Source organism: Neovison vison, chromosome 7 (assembly GCF_020171115.1).
Source record: "Neovison vison isolate M4711 chromosome 7, ASM_NN_V1, whole genome shotgun sequence".
Classification (NCBI taxonomy): Eukaryota; Metazoa; Chordata; class Mammalia; order Carnivora; family Mustelidae; genus Neogale; species Neogale vison.
This window is the reverse complement of record NC_058097.1, coordinates 78,187,349-78,203,688: the sequence shown is the minus strand read 5'-3', so window position 1 is coordinate 78,203,688 and position 16,340 is coordinate 78,187,349.

Here is a 16,340-nt window from a genome sequence, read left to right as displayed (position 1 = left end):
GTAGTAAGGTCACCACTACCTGGGGGCTCCTTACCGGACTTCCTGCTCCCATCTAGAGCTCGCTGAGGGCGCCCCTACCCCAGCTGCTCCGGGCTCACACTCCACCCCATGCCCTGTCCATCCAGTGACCCACACACAGCCTCTCCCCAACCCCTGGGAGGCCTGGGTGCAGCTGTTGTCTCCGCTGGGACGGAACGGAGCTGGGTTCAGACCGGGTTCCTGCTCCTGCCCAGGACTTTGAGCCCGGACACATCCTGTGACTCTCAAGGCCTCCTCATTATCCCCGTCTGCACATTGGGAGTGTTCTGGCTTCGACTTCAGGGGATGTTACCTGGGTAGGCCCTCTCCATGCGTTCCATCCCCACTCTCCCAAGAGTCTGGTGCACACAATTGCTAAGGCACGGGTGTGCTTGTTGATGCGCTGGGGAATGGAAGATAGCCCAGAGAGGCCTGGATCTCCTGTGGGATCTAGCAAAGCCCCCCTCCTCCTGCCTGTATCCCATCCCCCGTGGCAAGGTTGCAGTGCATGGCTTCTGACCTTGTGGACACAGACTTTCTGGGACTTCCATTAGGTTGAGGTCCAAAGGTCTCGTCTGCACCCATGTACTGGCCAGTCCCCATAGTGGTCGCGGGCATTCCCACATCCGTCCTCCTAGGAGGGATGGCCTGTGGGACTAATAAGGGGACAAAATGTTTGTCTGTCATTTCCAAGCTGGTGGAGGAAAGTCTGGCACTTCTGCTGGTTCTTTCTCTCCTGTATTCAGTGTCTGTCTCTGTCTTTGTCTTTGTCTCTGTGTCAGGGTCTGTGTCTGTTTTGGTTTTTCTCACAGGAGCAGGATGTGTGGGCTCCAGGGCTGATGGACGAAACCACCGTTGTCTCCTTTGTCCCTGTTTCTCTCTCCTGTGCTGGTGCTTGTTTCCTTGGTAAGTAATGCCTTCTCACCCTGAGCAGAGCACGGACACTGGAACCTCTTCCCTATGGAGACGTTGAAACTGCAACAAGGAGGGTCCTGACCTTGGTCCCCAGGCCAGGGGTTTATTGCTCTGCCACATTCTGCAAGCTCACAATGTCAGCTCCCGAGCCTCCAGGCTTTCTTCTTCTCTGAAGGACCTCGAGGGAGTAGAAAGCATGTACCCAAGACTGGGAGCACAATGGGTCTCGGATAGAGATTCAAGGCCAAAAGGCTCTTTTACAAGCCTGTGGGAGACTAGGGACACCCTGTCTCTATGGTCCCATTGATAGAAGTGTAAGGGGACGCCATCGGTGTTGTAGCCCTGTCTACACAGGCTGGTTACCTCTTCCTCCTTCCAATAGTCCAGGGTGGTGATGGACACCAGACCCCCTACACGGTCCCCACCCAGTGCCCTTGCAAAGCCCTTGGGCCCCTTGGGGACCCCTTGACCATTAGCTCGTCCTGTCTCCACTCCCCATGTTTTGGATCTTGTTCCTGGCCAGGAGTCCTGATGCCCCTGACCCCATGGCCGTGCTGTCTCCAACCTCTTTCTTCTTTCACACTTTTTACCCACCATTTTCCCTTGGTGTCCACCTCTGTCCCCTAGCTGGTCAGATCGCGGTGTGTGAGAGTGTGTGTGTGTGTGTGTGTGTGTGTGTGTGTGTATGGGAGTGCTGTAACACATATGCCTCTATCTGTCTGGTGATGTCCGAGGTTATGTCCCCACATGGGATGGGCTGAGTAGCTCTCCCCAAGGATCTGAGGAGCTCTCATCCTCCAGGCAAACCTCATGTGAGGGTTAGGGGTTGGGTTAGAGTTAGGTTGAGAGTTAGTCTTAGACAGGGTTTGGGTCAGGGTCAGGGTTAGGTTTAGGGGTTTGTGTTAGGTTTAGGGTCAACGTTAGGTTTCAGGTCATTGCCCGTGTTAGGGGCAGGGTCAGCTTTACGTTTATGGTTCGATTTAGGGTCTGGCTCACAGTCAGGGTCAGGGTTAGTGTGAGGGTCAGGTTCTGGGTCAGTGTTAGGGTGAGGGTTAGTTTTAGGGTCAGGGTCAGTGTCAGGGTCAGGGTGAAAGTCAGGGACAGGGTCAGATTTTGGGTTAGGGTCAGGTTTTGGTTTAGGAGCAAGGTTCGTGTCAGGATGAGTGTTATGTTTGGGTCAGGGTTAGGATTTGGGTTAGGGTTAGTCGCAGGGTTAGGTTCAGGGTAAGGTTAGGGTTTGGTGTTAGGGTTAGTGTTAGAAGTTGGGTTAGGTTTAGGGTTCGCGTTAGACTGTGTTATGGTCAGGGTTAGGGTTGGGTTAGGGTAAGGTTTAGTTTTACCATTACGGTCATCATTAGTTTTAGGTTCTGGGTCCATATAACAGTCAGGGTTTAGGGTTACATTTAGGGTTAGGTTTACGGTCAGGCTCACAGTCTTGGTCAGGGTTAGAGTTAGCGTCAAGTTTAGGTCAGGGTCTGACTCTCCGTTAGGGTCGGAGTCAGGGTTAGTGTAAAGTCAGGTTTAGGTTTAAGTTCAGGGTCCAAATCAGAGTCAGCGTTAGGCTTTGGTTTAGGTTAGGGTTTGGGTCTGGCTCATGGTCAGGGTCATGGTGAGGATCAGGGATGGTTAGGTTTGGGTCAGGTTCACAGTCAGGGTCAGAGTCAGGGTTTTCGGTTAAATTTAGGGTTATGGTTAATGTTAGGGTTAGAGTGAGCTCAGGGTTAAAGTTAGACATTGTTAGGGTCAGGTTTCTCGTTAGGCTTAAGGTAGTGGTCAGGTTTAGCTTTAGGTTAGGGTTAGGTTTATGGTCAGGCTCACAGTCAGTGTCAGGGTCAGGGTTTGTGTCAGATTAAGGGTCAGGGTCAGGGTTAGGATTAGAGTCAGGTTCAGTGTTAGGGACAGGGTCAACATCAGGTTTTGGGTCATTGTTTTGAAAAGGTCAGCTTACGTTTATATTCTGGGTTATGATTATAGTCAGGATCATGGTTAGCTTTGGGTGAGGGTTCTGCTCAGGCTCCCGATCTGGGTCAGAATTAGGGTTAGGGTTAGGTTAGGGCTAGGGTCAAATTAGGACTTGGTCAGGCTTAGGATTAGGGTCAGGGTCAGTGTCTGGGTGAAAGTCAGGGCCAGGGTCCGATTTAGGGTCAGGGTGAAGCTTTGCTTTAGGGTCCAGGTTCGGGACAGGGGCAGGTTTAGTTTGGAGCTTGTGTTAGGGTCAGCGTTTGGTTTAGATTCAGGGTCACGGTCAGAGTCAAAGTGAAGGTCAGGGCCAGAGTCAGTTTAGGGTTAGGGTCAGGCTTTATTTTAGGGTCAAATTTCTGTTCAGGGTCAGGGTTTGTTTCAGGGGAAGGGTTTGAATTTTTGGTTAGGGTTAGTGTTAGCAGTAGGGGTATGTTTAGTTTTAGGGTTAGGCAACATAGTGTCAGCGTTAGGGGTTCGGTTGGGTAGGGGTTAGTGTTAGGGTTAGGGTAAGCCTTACGTTTAGTTTAAGGGTCCTTATTAGGGTCAGGGTTAGGGTTACCTTTAGGGTTACGGTTAAGGTCAGGCTCAAAGTACGGTCAGTGTTAGGGTTAAGGTCAGGATTTGGTTAGGGTCACGGTTATGATTAGGGTCAGAGTCAGGGTCACGTTTAGGGATGAGTCAAGGTTAGAGTAGGTCAAGTTAGGTTTAGGAACAGGGTCTGGATCAGGGTCAGCATCAGGCTTAGATTTAGCATTAGGTTTTGGGTCAGGATCTCGGTCAGAGTCAGAGTCAGGGTCAGGGCTAGAATTAGGTTTTGGGGCAGGCTCACAGTCAGGGTCAGGGTCAGGGTCAGGGGTTTGTGTTAGTGTTAGCCCCGCACCTAGGTCATTGACCAGTCCCTTCAGGGTCTCAGGATAAACCCTGGGCAAAAGGGTGCAGCGGCACACTTGCTCCCAGCTAGCCTGCCTTAACTTGGGGCGTGAACATGACCTGCCAACCAGGCATCGGACACCTCATATGCCTGGTCCTGCTCGGGACATCTCCACCCTCGATGAGCTCTCTTTACACACACACACACACACACACACACACACACACACACACACACGGGGATGAGTACTAGGTCTACACGGGTCAATCAGAAGGGTTGGGGCTCTGACTCTGAACCCCTTGGTTTCACCTATTGATTCTTTTTGCCAATACGGCCGGAGGAGTCAGGGAGGCCTGACATGACCTGCCCAGAGAGGGGACTTGTCTGGCGGGCAAGCTCTCATCTGCCTGCATTCTCTGGGCTCCGGTAGACAGCACAAGAACATGTTGCTTCCTTCAGGTTGTGCCCAGAAATGAGCTGGGCAGGGTGGTTTTCTCTGGAATGTGGGTGCCTGGATACGTTCGTTCCAATTCCATTGGGCTCTGTCATCAGGGAAGTAAGGTCACCACTTCCTGTGTGCTTCTTACCGGACTTCCTGCTCCCATTCAGAGCTCCCTGAGGGCGCCCCTACCGCAGCTACGCAGGGCTGTCACTCCACCCCATGCCCTGTCTATCCAGTGACCCACACACAGCCTCCTCCCAACCCCTGGGAGGACTAGGTGCAGCTGTTGTCTATGCTGGGAGGGAACAGAGCTGGGGTAAGACCGGAGCGCTCAAACACGCCTCTATCTGTCTGGTGATGTCGGAGGTTATGTCCCCACATGGAATGGGTGAGTAGCTCAACCCAAAGATCTGAGGAGCTCTCATCCTCCAGGAAAACCTCATGGGAGGGTTAGGGGTCTGGTTAGTGTTAGGTTGAGAGTTAGGTTTAGGCAGGTTTTGGGTCAGGGTCAGGGTTAGGGTTAGGGGTTTGTGTTAGGGTTAGGGTCAGCATTACGTTTCGCGTCATGGCCCGTGTTAGGGTCCGGGTCAGCTTTATGTTTATGGTTAGATTTAGGGTCTGGCTTACAGTCAGGGTCAGGGTTAGTGTGAGGTTCAGGTTCTGGGTCAGTTTTAGGGTGAGGGTTAGGTTTAGGGTCAGGGTCAGTGTCAGGGTCAGGTGAAGTTCAGGGACATGGTCTGATTTTGGGTCAGGGTCAGGTTTTGGTTTGCGGGCAAGTTTCGTGTCAGGATGAGGGTTATGTTTGGGTCAGGGTTAGGGTTAGGGTTAGGGTCAGGGTTAGGTTCAGCATAAGGTTAGGGTTTGGTGTTAAGAATAGTGTTAGAAGTAGGGTTATGGTTAGGGTTAGCATTAAACTGTGTTAGGGTCAGGGTTAGGCTTTGTGTTAGGGTAGGGTTTAGTTTTACCATTAGGGTCAGCATTAGTTTTAGGTTCAGGGTTCGTATAACGGTCAGGGTTTAGGGTTACATTTAGCGTTATGTTTAGGGTCAGGCTCACAGGCAATGTCAGGTTTTGGGTTAGGGTCAAGGTTAAGTCAGGGTCAGACTCTCGGTTAGGGTCTGAGTCAGGGTTAGTGTAAGGTCAGTTTTAGGTTTAAGTTCAGGGTCCGAATCAGTGTCAGCGTTAGGCTTTGGTTTTGGATAGGGTCGGAATGGCTCATGGTCAAGGTCATGGTGAGGTTCAGGGCTGGTTAGGTTTGGGTCAGGTTCATAGTCAGGGTCTGGGTCAGGGTTTTTGGTGAGATTTAGGGTTAAGGTTAACTTTAGGGTTAGAGTGAGGGTCATGGTTAGGGTTAGACATTGTTAGGGTCAGGGTTATCGTTAGGCTTAAGGTAGTGGTCAGGGTTAGGGTTAGGTTAGTTTTAAGTTTATGGTCAGGCTCACAGTCAGTGTCAGGGTTAGGGTTAGTGTCAGAGTAAGGGTCAGGGTTAGGATTAGGGTCAGGTTCAGTGTTAGGGTCAGGGTCAATGTCAGGGTTGGAATCATGGTTAGGATAAGGTCAGCTTTACGTTTATATTCTGGGATATGATTATAGTCAGGATCATGGTTAGCTTTGGGTTAGGGTTCTGGTCAGGCTCACGGTCTGTGTCTGAGTTAGGGTTAGGGTTGGTTCAGGGTTAGGGTTAGGGTCAGGCTTAGGACTGGGTCAGGCTTAGGGTTAGTGTCAGGGTCAGGGTAAGGTGAAGGTCCGGGCCAGGGTCCAATTTAGGGTCAGGGTGAGGCTTTGGTTTCGGGTCCAGGTTCGGGAAAGGGGCAGGGTTAGTTTTGGGTCAGTGTTAGGGTCAGGGTTTGGTTTAGAGTCAGGATCGGGGTCAGAGTCAAAGAGAAGGTCAGGGCCAGGGTCAATTTAGGGTCAGGGTCAGGCTTTGTTTTAGAGTCAAATTTCAATTCAGGGTCAAGGTTAGTTTCAGGGGAACTGTTTGAGTTTTTGGTTAGGGTTCGGGTTAGCAGTAGGGTTATGTTTAGTTTTAGGGTTAGACAGCATAGTGTCAGTGTTCGGTGTTGGATTGGGTAGGTGTTAGTGTTAGAGTTAGGGTCAGCGTTAGGTTTAGGTTAAGTTTCCTTATTAGGGTCAGGTTAGGGTTACCGTTAGGATTACGTTTAAGTTCAGGCTCAAAATACGGTCAGTGTTAGGGTTAGGGTCAGGATTTGGTTATGGTCAGGGTTATGATTAGGGTCAGAGTCATGGTCATGGTTAGGGATGAGTCAGGGTTTGAGTAGTTCAGGTTAGATTTAGGATCAGGGACTGGATCAGGGTCAGCATCCGGCTTAGATTTAGGATTAGGGTTTGGGTCAGGATCTCGGTCAGGGTCAGAGTCAGGGTCACGGCTAAGGTTAGGTTTTGGATCAGGCTCACAGTCAGGGTCAGGGTCAGGGTCAGGGTCAGAGTCACTGGTTAATGTTAGTGTTAGTCCCGCACCTGGGTCATTGACCAGTCCCTTCAGGGTCTCAGGATAACCCGCCCCCAACACACACACACACACACGGGGAGGAAACCTAGGGCTACACAGGTCAATCAGAAGGTTTGGGACTCTGACTATGAACCCCTCGGTTTCACCTTGCGATTCTTTTTGCCAATACGGCCAGAGGCGTCAGGGAGGCCTGACATGACCAGCCCAGTGAGGGGACTTGTCTTGCGGGCGAGCTCTCCTCCTCCTGCATTCTCTGGGCTTCGGTAGACAGCACAAGAACAAGTCGCTTCCTTCAGGTTGTGCCCAGAAATGAGCTGGGCAGGGTGGTTTTCTCTGGAATGTGGATGCCTGGATACGTGGGTTCCAATTACGTTGGGTTCTGTCATCAGGATTGTAAGGTCACCACTGCCTGGGGGCTCCTTACCGGACTTCCTGCTCCCATCCAGAGCTCTGTGAGGGCGCCCTTACCCCAGCTGCTCAGGGCTGACACTCCACCCCATGCCCTGTCCATCCAGTGACCCACACACAGCCTCCCCCCAAACCCTGGGAGGCCTGGGTGGAGCTATTGTCTCCGCTGGGAGCGAACTGAGCTGGGGTTAGACCGGGTTCCTGCTCCTGCCCAGGACTGTGAGCCCGGACACATCCTGTGACTCTCAGGGTCTCCTCAGTCTCCCCATCTGCACATTGGGGGTGTTCTGGCTTCTTCTTCAGGGGATGCCGTCAGGGGTAGGCCCTCTCCATGCGTTCCATCTTCGCTCACCCAGGAGACTGGTTCACACATTTGCACGCACGGGTGTGCTTGGTGATGAGAGGGTGAATGGAATATAGCCCACAGAGGCCTGGATCTCCGCTGGGATCCAGCAAAACCACCCTCCTGCTGCCTGTATCCCATCCCCCGTGGCAAGATTGCAGTGCATGGCTTCTGACCTTGTGGACACAGACTTCCCGGGACTTCCATTAGGTTGAGGTACAAGGGCCTCGTTTGCGCCCATGTACTGGCCATCCCCCATAGTGGTCCGCGGGCATTCCCGCATCCGTCCTCCTAGGAGGGATGGCCCGTGGGACAGATAAGGGCACCAAATGTTTGGCTGTCATTTCCAAACTGATGGAGGAAAGTCTGGCACTTCTGCTGGTTCTTTCTCTCCTGTATTCACTGTGTGTCTCTGTCTCTGTCTTTGTCTTTGTCTTTGTCTCCGTGTCAGGGTCTGTCTCTGTTTTGGTGTGTCTCACAGGAGCAGGATCTGTGGGCTCCAGGGCTAATGGATGAAACCGCCATTGTCTCCCTTGTCCCTGTTTCCCTCTCCTGTGCTGGTGCTTGGTTCCTTGGTAAGTAAGGCCTTCTCACCCTGAGCAGAGCACGGACACTGGAACCTCTTCCCTATGGAGACGTTGAAACTGCAACAAGGAGTGTCCTGACCTTGGTCCCCAGGCCAGGGGCCTAGTGCTCTGCCACATTCTGCAAGCTCACAATATCAGCCCCCCGAGCCTCCAGGCTGTCTTCTGCTCAGAAGGACCTCGAGGGAGTAGAAAGCATGTACCCAAGACTGGGATCACAGTGCATCTCAGATAGAGATTCAAGGCCAACAGGCTCTTTTACAAGCCTGTGGGAGACTAGGGACACCCTGTCTCTATGGCCCCATTGATAGAAGAGTAAGGGGAGGCCTTCAGTGTTGTAGCTCTGTCCACACAGTGTGGTTACCTCTTCCCACTTCCAGTAGTCCAGGGTGGTGATGGACACCAGACCCCAGACACTGTCCCCACCCAGTGCCCTTGCAAAGCCCTTGGGCCCCTTGGGGATGCCTTGACCATCATCTTGTCCTGTCTCCACTCCCCATGCTTTGGGTCTCGTTCCTGGCCAGGAGTCCTGATGCCCATAACCCCATGGCCGAGCTGTCTCCAACCTATTTCTTCTTTCACCCTTTTTACCCACCATTTTCCCTTGGTGTCCACCTCTGACGCCTAACTGTGCTGAGCGGTGTGTGTGTGTGTGTGTGTGTGTGTGTGTGTGTGTGTTTGTGTGTCTGTGCATGGGAGTGCTCAAACACAAACACATATGCCTCTATCTGTCTGGTGATGTCCGAGGTTATGCCCCCACATGGGATGGGGTGAGTAGCTCTCCCCAAGGATCTGAGGAGCTCTCATCCTCCAGGCAAACCTCATGGGAGGGTTGGGGGTAGGGTTAGAGTTAGTTTGAGAGTTAGAGTTAGACAGGGTTTGGTTCAGGGTCTGGGTTAAGGTTATGGGTTTGTGTTAGGGTTAGGGTTTATTGTCATGGCCCGTGTTAGTGTCAGGGTCAGCTTTAAGTTTATAGTTAGATTTAGGGTCTGGATCACATTCAGGTTCAGGATTATTGTGAGGGTCAAGTTCTGGGTCCGTGTTAGTGTGAGGGTTGGGTTTAGGGTCAGGGTCAGTGTCAGGGTCAGGTAAAGGTCAGGGACAGTGCTAGATTTTGGGTCAGTGTCAGGTTTTGGTTTAGGGGCAAGGTTCGTGTCAGGATGAGGGTTATGTTTGGGTCAGGGTTAGGGTTAGGGTTAGGGTTAGGGTCAGGGTTAGGTTCAGGGTAAGGTTAGCGTTTGGTGTTCGGGTTAGTGTTAGAAGTAGTGTTATGGTTAGGGTTAGCTTTAGACGGTGTTAGGGTCAGGGTTAGGATTTGGGTTAGGGTACGTTTTAGCTTTACCATTAGGGTCAGCATTAATTTTAGGTCCTGGCTCTGTATAAGGGTCAGGGTTTAGGGTTACATTTATGGTTAGTTTTAGGGGGGGTAAGTCTCACAGTCAAGGTCAGGGTTCGGGTTAGGGTCAAGTTTAAGTCTTGTTCAGACTCTCGTTTAGGGTCTGAGTCAGGGTTAGTGTAAGGTCAGGGTTAAGTTTAAGTTCAGGGTCCGAATCAGTGTCAGCGTTAGGCTTTCGTTTAGCTTAGGGTCGCGTCTGGCTCATGGTCAGGGTCATGTTGAAGTTCAGGGCTGGTTAGGTTTGGGTCAGGTTCACATTCAGGGTCAGGGTCAGGGCTATCGGTGAGATTTAGTGTTAGGATTAATGTTAGGGTTAGAGTGAGGGTCAGGGTTATGGTTAGACATTGTTAGGGTCAGGGTTAAATTTAGGCTTAAGGTAGGGGTCAGGATTAGGGTTAGGGTCACACTTAGTACTGGGTCAGGCTTAGGATTAGGGTCCAGGTCAGGGTCAGTTGAAGGTCAGGTCCAGGGTCCGATTTAGGGTCAGGGTGAGGCTTTGGTTTCGGGTCCAGGTTCAGGACAGGGACATGGTTAATTTTGGGTCAGTGTTAGGGTCAGGGTTAGGTTTAGAGTCAGGGTCAGGTTCAGAGTCAAAGTGAAGGACAGGGCCAGTCAGTTTAGGGTCTGGGTCAGGCTTAGTTTTAGGGTCAAATTACGGTTCAGGGTGAGGGTTTGTTTCAGGGGAATGCTTTGAGTTTTTTGGGGGGTTAGGCTTAGCAGATGGGTAAGTTTAGTTTTAGGGTTAGACAGCATAGTGTCAGGGTTAGGGGTTGGATTGGGTAGGAGTTAGTGTTAGGGTTAGGGTCATCATTAGGTTTAGGTTAAGGGTCCTTATTAGGGTCAGGGTTAGAGTTAACTTTAGGGTTATGGTTACGGTCAGGCTCAAAGTTCGGTCAGTGTTAGGGTTAGGGTCAGGATTTGGTAGGGTCAGGGTTATGATTAGGGTCAGGGTCACGGTTAGGGATGAGTCAGGGATAGAGTAGGTCATGTTAGGTTTAGGATCAGGGTCTGGATCAGTGTCAGCATCAGGCTTAGTTTTAGGCTTAGGGTTTGGGTCAGGATATCGGTCAGGGTCAGAGTCAGGGTCAGGGCTAGGGTTAGGTTTTGGGTCAGGCTCACAGTCAAGGTCAGGGTAAGGTTCAGTGTATGGGTCAGATGAAGGTCAGGGACAGGGTCAGATTTTGTGTCAGGGTCAGGTTTTGGTTTAGGGGCAAGGTTCGTGTCAGGATGAGGGTTATGTTTGGGTCAGGGTTAGGGTTAGGGTTAAGGTTAGGGTCAGGGTTAGGTTCAGGGTAAGGTTAGGGTTTGGTGTTAGGGTTAGCTTTAGAAATAGGGTTATGGTTAGGGTTAGTGTTAGACTGTTTTTGGGTCAGGGTTAGGGTTTGGGTTAGGGTCGGGTTTAGTTTTACCATTAGGGTCAGCATTAGTTTTAGGTTCTGGGTTCGTATAAGGGTCAGGGTTTAGGGTTACATTTAGCGTTAGGTTTAGGGTCAGGCTCACAGTCAAGGACAGGGTTCGGGTTAGGGTCAAGGTTAGGTCAGGGTCAGATACTCGCTTAGGGTCTGAGTCAGGTTTAGTGTAAGGTCAGGGTTAGGTTTAAGTTCAGGGTCCGAATCAGGGTCAGCATTAGTCTTTGGTTTAGGTTAGGGTCGGGTCTGGCTCATGGTCAGGGTCATGGTGAGGTTCAGGGATGGTTAGGTTTGGGTCTGGTTCACATTTAGGGTCAGGATCAGAGTTTTTGGTGAGATTTAGGGTTAGGATTAATGTTAAGGTTACAGTGAGGGTCAGGGTTAGGGTTAGATATTGTTACAGTCAGGGTTATTGTTAGGCTTAAGGTAGGGGTCAGGGTTAGGGTTAGGTTAGGGTTAGGTTTATGGTCAGGCTCTCAGTCAGTGTCAGGGTGAGGTTTGTGTCAGAGTAAGGGTCAGGATCGGGGTTAGGATTAGGGTCAGGATCAGAGTTAGGGTCAGGGTCAAGGTCAGGTTTAGGGTCATGGTTAGGATAAGGTCAGCTTTACGTTTAGATTCTGGGTTATGATTATAGTCAGGATCATGGATCGCTTTGATTTAGGGTACTGGTCAGGTTCACGGTCTATGTCTGAGTTAGGGTTAGGGTTAGGGTCAGGGTTAGGGTTAGGGTCAGGCATAGGACTGGGTCAGGCTTAGGAATAGGATCAGGGTCAGGGTCAGGGTGAAGGTCAGGGACAGGGTCCAATTTAGAGTCAGGGTGAGGCTTCGGTTTCGGGTCCAGGTTCTCGGCAGGGGCAGGATTAGTTTTGGGTCGGTGTTAGGGTCAGGGTTAGGTTTAGAGTCAGGCTCAGGATCAGAGTCAAAGTGAAGTTCAGAGCCAGAGACAATTTAGTGTCAGGGTCACGCTTTGTTTTAGGGTCAAATTTCGTTTCACGGTCAGGGTTTGTTTCAGGGTAACGGTTTGAGTTTTTGGTTAGGGTTAGGGTTAGCAGTAGGGTTATGTTTAGTTTTAGGGTTAGACAGCATAGTGTCAGGGTTAGGGGTTGGATTGGGTAGGGGTTAGTGTTAGGGTTAGGGTCAGCGTTAGGCTTAGGTTAAGGGTCCTTATTAGGGTCAGGGTTAGAGTTAACTTTAGTTTTATGTATAAAGTCAGGCTCAAAGTACGGTCAGTGTTAGGGTTAGGGCCATGATTTGGTTAGGGTCAGGGTTATTATGGTCTGATTATAGTGAGAGTCAGGGTCACGGTTAGGGATGAGTCAGTGTTAGAGTAGGTCAGGTTAACTTTAGGATCAGCGTCTGGTTCAGGGTCAGCATCAGGCTTAGATTTAGGATTAGGGTTTGGGTCAGGATCTCAGTCAGTGTCAGAGTCAGGGTCAGGGCTAAGGTTAGGTTTTGGGTCATGCTCACAGTCAGGGTTAGGGTCAGGGGTTAGTGTTAGGGTTAGCCCCGCAGCTGGGTCATTGACGAGTCCCTTCAGGGTAACATGATAAACCCTGGGCAAAAGGGTGCAGTGGCACACTCGCTCCCAGCTAGCCTGCCTTAACCTGGGGCATGAACATGACCTGCCTACCAGGCATCGGACCCCTCATAAGCCTTCTCGTACTCTGGACGTCTCCACACCGGATGAGCTCTCTCTTTTTTTTTTTTTTTCCAATTTATTTATTTTCAGAAAAACAGTATTCATTATTTTTTCACCACACCCAGTGCTCCATGCAAGCTGTGCCCTCTATAATACCCATCACCTGGTACCCCAACCTCCCACCCCCCCGACACTTCAAACCCCTCAGATTGTTTTTCAGAGTCCATAGTCTCTCATGGTTCATCTCCCGTTCCAATTTACCCAAAAGCACATACCCTCCCCAATGTCCATAACCCTACCCCCCTTCTCCCAACCCCCCTCCCCCAAGCAACCCACAGTTTGTTTCGTGAGATTAAGAGTCACTTATGGTTTGTCTCCCTTCCTATCCCATCTTGTTTCATGGATTCTTCTCCTACCCACTTAAGCCCCCATGTTGCATCACCACTTCCTCATATCAGGGAGACCATATGATATTTGTCTTTCTCCGCTTGACTTATTTCGCTAAGCATGATACGCTCTAGTTCCATCCATGTTGTCGCAAATGGCAAGATTTCGTTTCTTTTGATGGCCGCATAGTATTCCATTGTGTATATATACCACATCTTCTTGATCCATTCATCTGTTGATGGACATCTAGGTTCTTTCCATAGTTTGGCTATTGTTGACATTGCTGCTATAAACATTCGGGTGCACGTGCCCCTTTGGATCACTACGTTTGTATCTTTAGGGTAAATTCCCAGTAGTGCAATTGCTGGGTCATAGGGCAGTTCTATTTTCAACATTTTGAGGAACCTCCATGCTGTTTTCCAGAGTGGTTGCACCAGCTTGCATTCCCACCAACAGTGTAGGAGGCTTCCCTTTTCTCCGCATCCTCGCCAGCATCTGTCATTTCCTGACTTGTTGATTTTAGCCATTCTGACTGGTGTGAGGTGATATCTCATTGTGGTTTTGATTTGTATTTCCCTGATGCCGAGTGATATGGAGCACTTTTTCATGTGTCTGTTGGCCATCTGGATGTCTTCTTTGCAGAAACGTCTGTTCATGTCCTCTGCCCATTTCTTGATTGGATTATTTGTTCTTTGGGTGTTGAGTTTGTTAAGTTCTTTATAGATTTTGGTCACTAGTCCTTTATCTGATATGTCATTTGCAAATATCTTCTCCCATTCTGTCAGTTGTCTTTTGGTTTTGAAAACTGTTTCCTTTGCTGTACAAAAGCTTTTGATTTTGATGAAATCCCAAAAGTTCATTTTTGCCTTTGCTTCCCTTGCCTTTGGCGATGTTCCTAGGAAGATGTTGCTGCGGCTGAGGTCGAAGAGGTTGCTGCCTGTGTTCTCCTCAAGGATTTTGATGGATTCCTTTCTCACATTGAGGTCCTTAATCCATTTTGAATCTATTTTTGTGTGTGGTGTAAGGAAATGGTCCAATTTCATTTTTCTGCACGTGGCTGTCCAATTTTCCCAACACCATTTATTGAAGAGGCTGTCTTTTTTCCATTGGACATTCTTTCCTGCTTTGTCAAAGATTAGTTGACCATAGAGTTGAGGGTCTATTTCTGGGCTCTCTATTCTGTTCCATTGGTCTATGTGTCTGTTTTTGTGCCAGTACCATGCTGTCTTGATGATGACAGCTTTGTAATAGAGCTTGAAGTCCGGAATTGTGATGCCACCAACTTTGGCTTTCTTTGTCAATATCCCTTTGGCTATTCGAGGTCTTTTCTGGTTCCATATAAATTTTAAAATTATTTGTTCCATTTCTTTGAAAAAGATGGATGGTACTTTGATAGGAATTGCATTAAATGTGTAGATTGCTTTAGGTAGCATAGACATTTTCACAATATTTATTCTTCCAATCCAGGAGCATGGAACATTTTTCCATTTCTTTGTGTCTTCCTCAATTTCTTTCATGAGTACTTTATAGTTTTCTGAGTATAGATTCTGTGCCTCTTTGGTTAGGTTTATTCCTAGGTATCTTATGGTTTGGGGTGCAATTGTAAATGGGATTGACTCCTTAATTTCTCTTTCTTCTGTCTTGTTGTTGGTGTAGAGAAATGCAACTGATTTCTGTGCATTGATCTTATATCCTGATACTTTACTGAATTCCTGTACAAGTTCTAGCAGTTTTGGAGTGGAGTCTTTTGGGTTTTCCACATAGAGTATCATATCATCTGCGAAGAGTGATAATTTGACTTCTTCTTTGCCGATTTGGATGCCTTTAATTTCCTTTTGTTGTCTGATTGCTGAGGCTAGGACTTCTAGTACTATGTTGAATAGCAGTGGTGATAATGGACATCCCTGCCGTGTTCCTGACCTTAGTGGAAAAGCTTTCAGTTTTTCTCCATTGAGAATGATATTCGCGGTGGGTTTTTCATAGATGGCTTTGATGATATTGAGGTATGTGCCCTCTATCCCTACACTTTGAAGAGTTTTGATCAGGAAGGGATGCTGTACTTTGTCAAATGCTTTTTCAGCATCTATTGAGAGTATCTTATGGTTCTTGTTCTTTCTTTTATTGATGTGTTGTATCACATTGACTGATTTGCGGATGTTGAACCAACCTTGCAGCCCTGGGATAAATCCCACTTGGTCGTGGTGAATAATCCTTTTAATGTACTGTTGAATCCTATTGGCTAGTATTTTAGTGAGAATTTTTGCATCTGTGTTCATCAAGGATATTGGTCTATAGCTCTCTTTTTTGATGGGATCCTTGTCTGGTTTTGGGATCAAGGTGATGCTGGCCTCATAAAATGAGTTTGGGAGTTTTCCTTCCATTTCTATTTTTTGGAACAGTTTCAGGAGAATAGGAATTAGTTCTTCTTTAAATGTTTGGTAGAATTCCCCCGGGAAGCCATCTGGCCCTGGGCTTTTGTTTGTTTGGAGATTTTTAATGACTGTTTCAATCTCCTTACTGGTAATGGGTCTGTTCAGGCTTTCTATTTCTTCCTGGTTCAATTTTGGTAGTTTATATGTTTCTAGGAATGCATCCATTTCTTCCAGATTGTCAAATTTGTTGGCGTAGAGTTGCTCATAGTATGTTCTTATAATAGTTTGTATTTCTTTGGTGTTAGTTGTGATCTCTCCTCTTTCATTCATGGTTTTATTTATTTGGGTCCTTTCTCTTTTCTTTTTGATAAGTCTGGCCAAGGGTTTATCAATTTTATTAATTCTTTCAAAGAACCAGCTCCTAGTTTGGTTGATTTGTTCTATTGTTTTTTTTGGTTTCTATCGGATGAGCTCTCTTTACACACACACACACACACACACACACACACACACTCACACACGGAGAGTAGACCTAGGGCTACACGGGTCAATCAGAAAGTGTGGGACTCTCTGACTCTGAGCCCCTCACTTTCACCTTGCGATTCTTTTTGCCAATATGGCCAGAGGCGTCGGGGTGGTCTGACATGACCTGCCCAGTGAGGGGACTTGTCTGGCGGGCGAGCTCTCCTCTGCCTGCATTCTCTGGGCTTCGGTAGACAGCACAAGAACATGTCATTTCCTTCAGGCTGTGCCCAGAAATGAGCTGGGCTGGGTGGTTTTCTCTGGAATGTCGGTTCCTCGATATGTGTGTTCCAATTCCGTTGGGCTCTGTCGTCAGGGAAGTAAGGTCACCACTGCCTGGGGGCTCCTTACCAGACTTCCTGCTCCCATCCAGAACTCCCTGAGGGCGTCCCTACCCAGCTGCTCAGGGCTCACACTCCACCCCATGCCCTGTCCATCCAGTGACCCACACACAGTCTCTCCCCAACCCCTGGGAGGCCTGGGTGCAGCTGTTGTCTCTGCTGGGAGGTAACAGAACTGGGGTTAGCCCGGGTTCTTGCTCTTTCCCAGGACTGTGAGCCCCGACACATCCTGTGACTCTCAGGGCCTCCTCATTCCCCCGT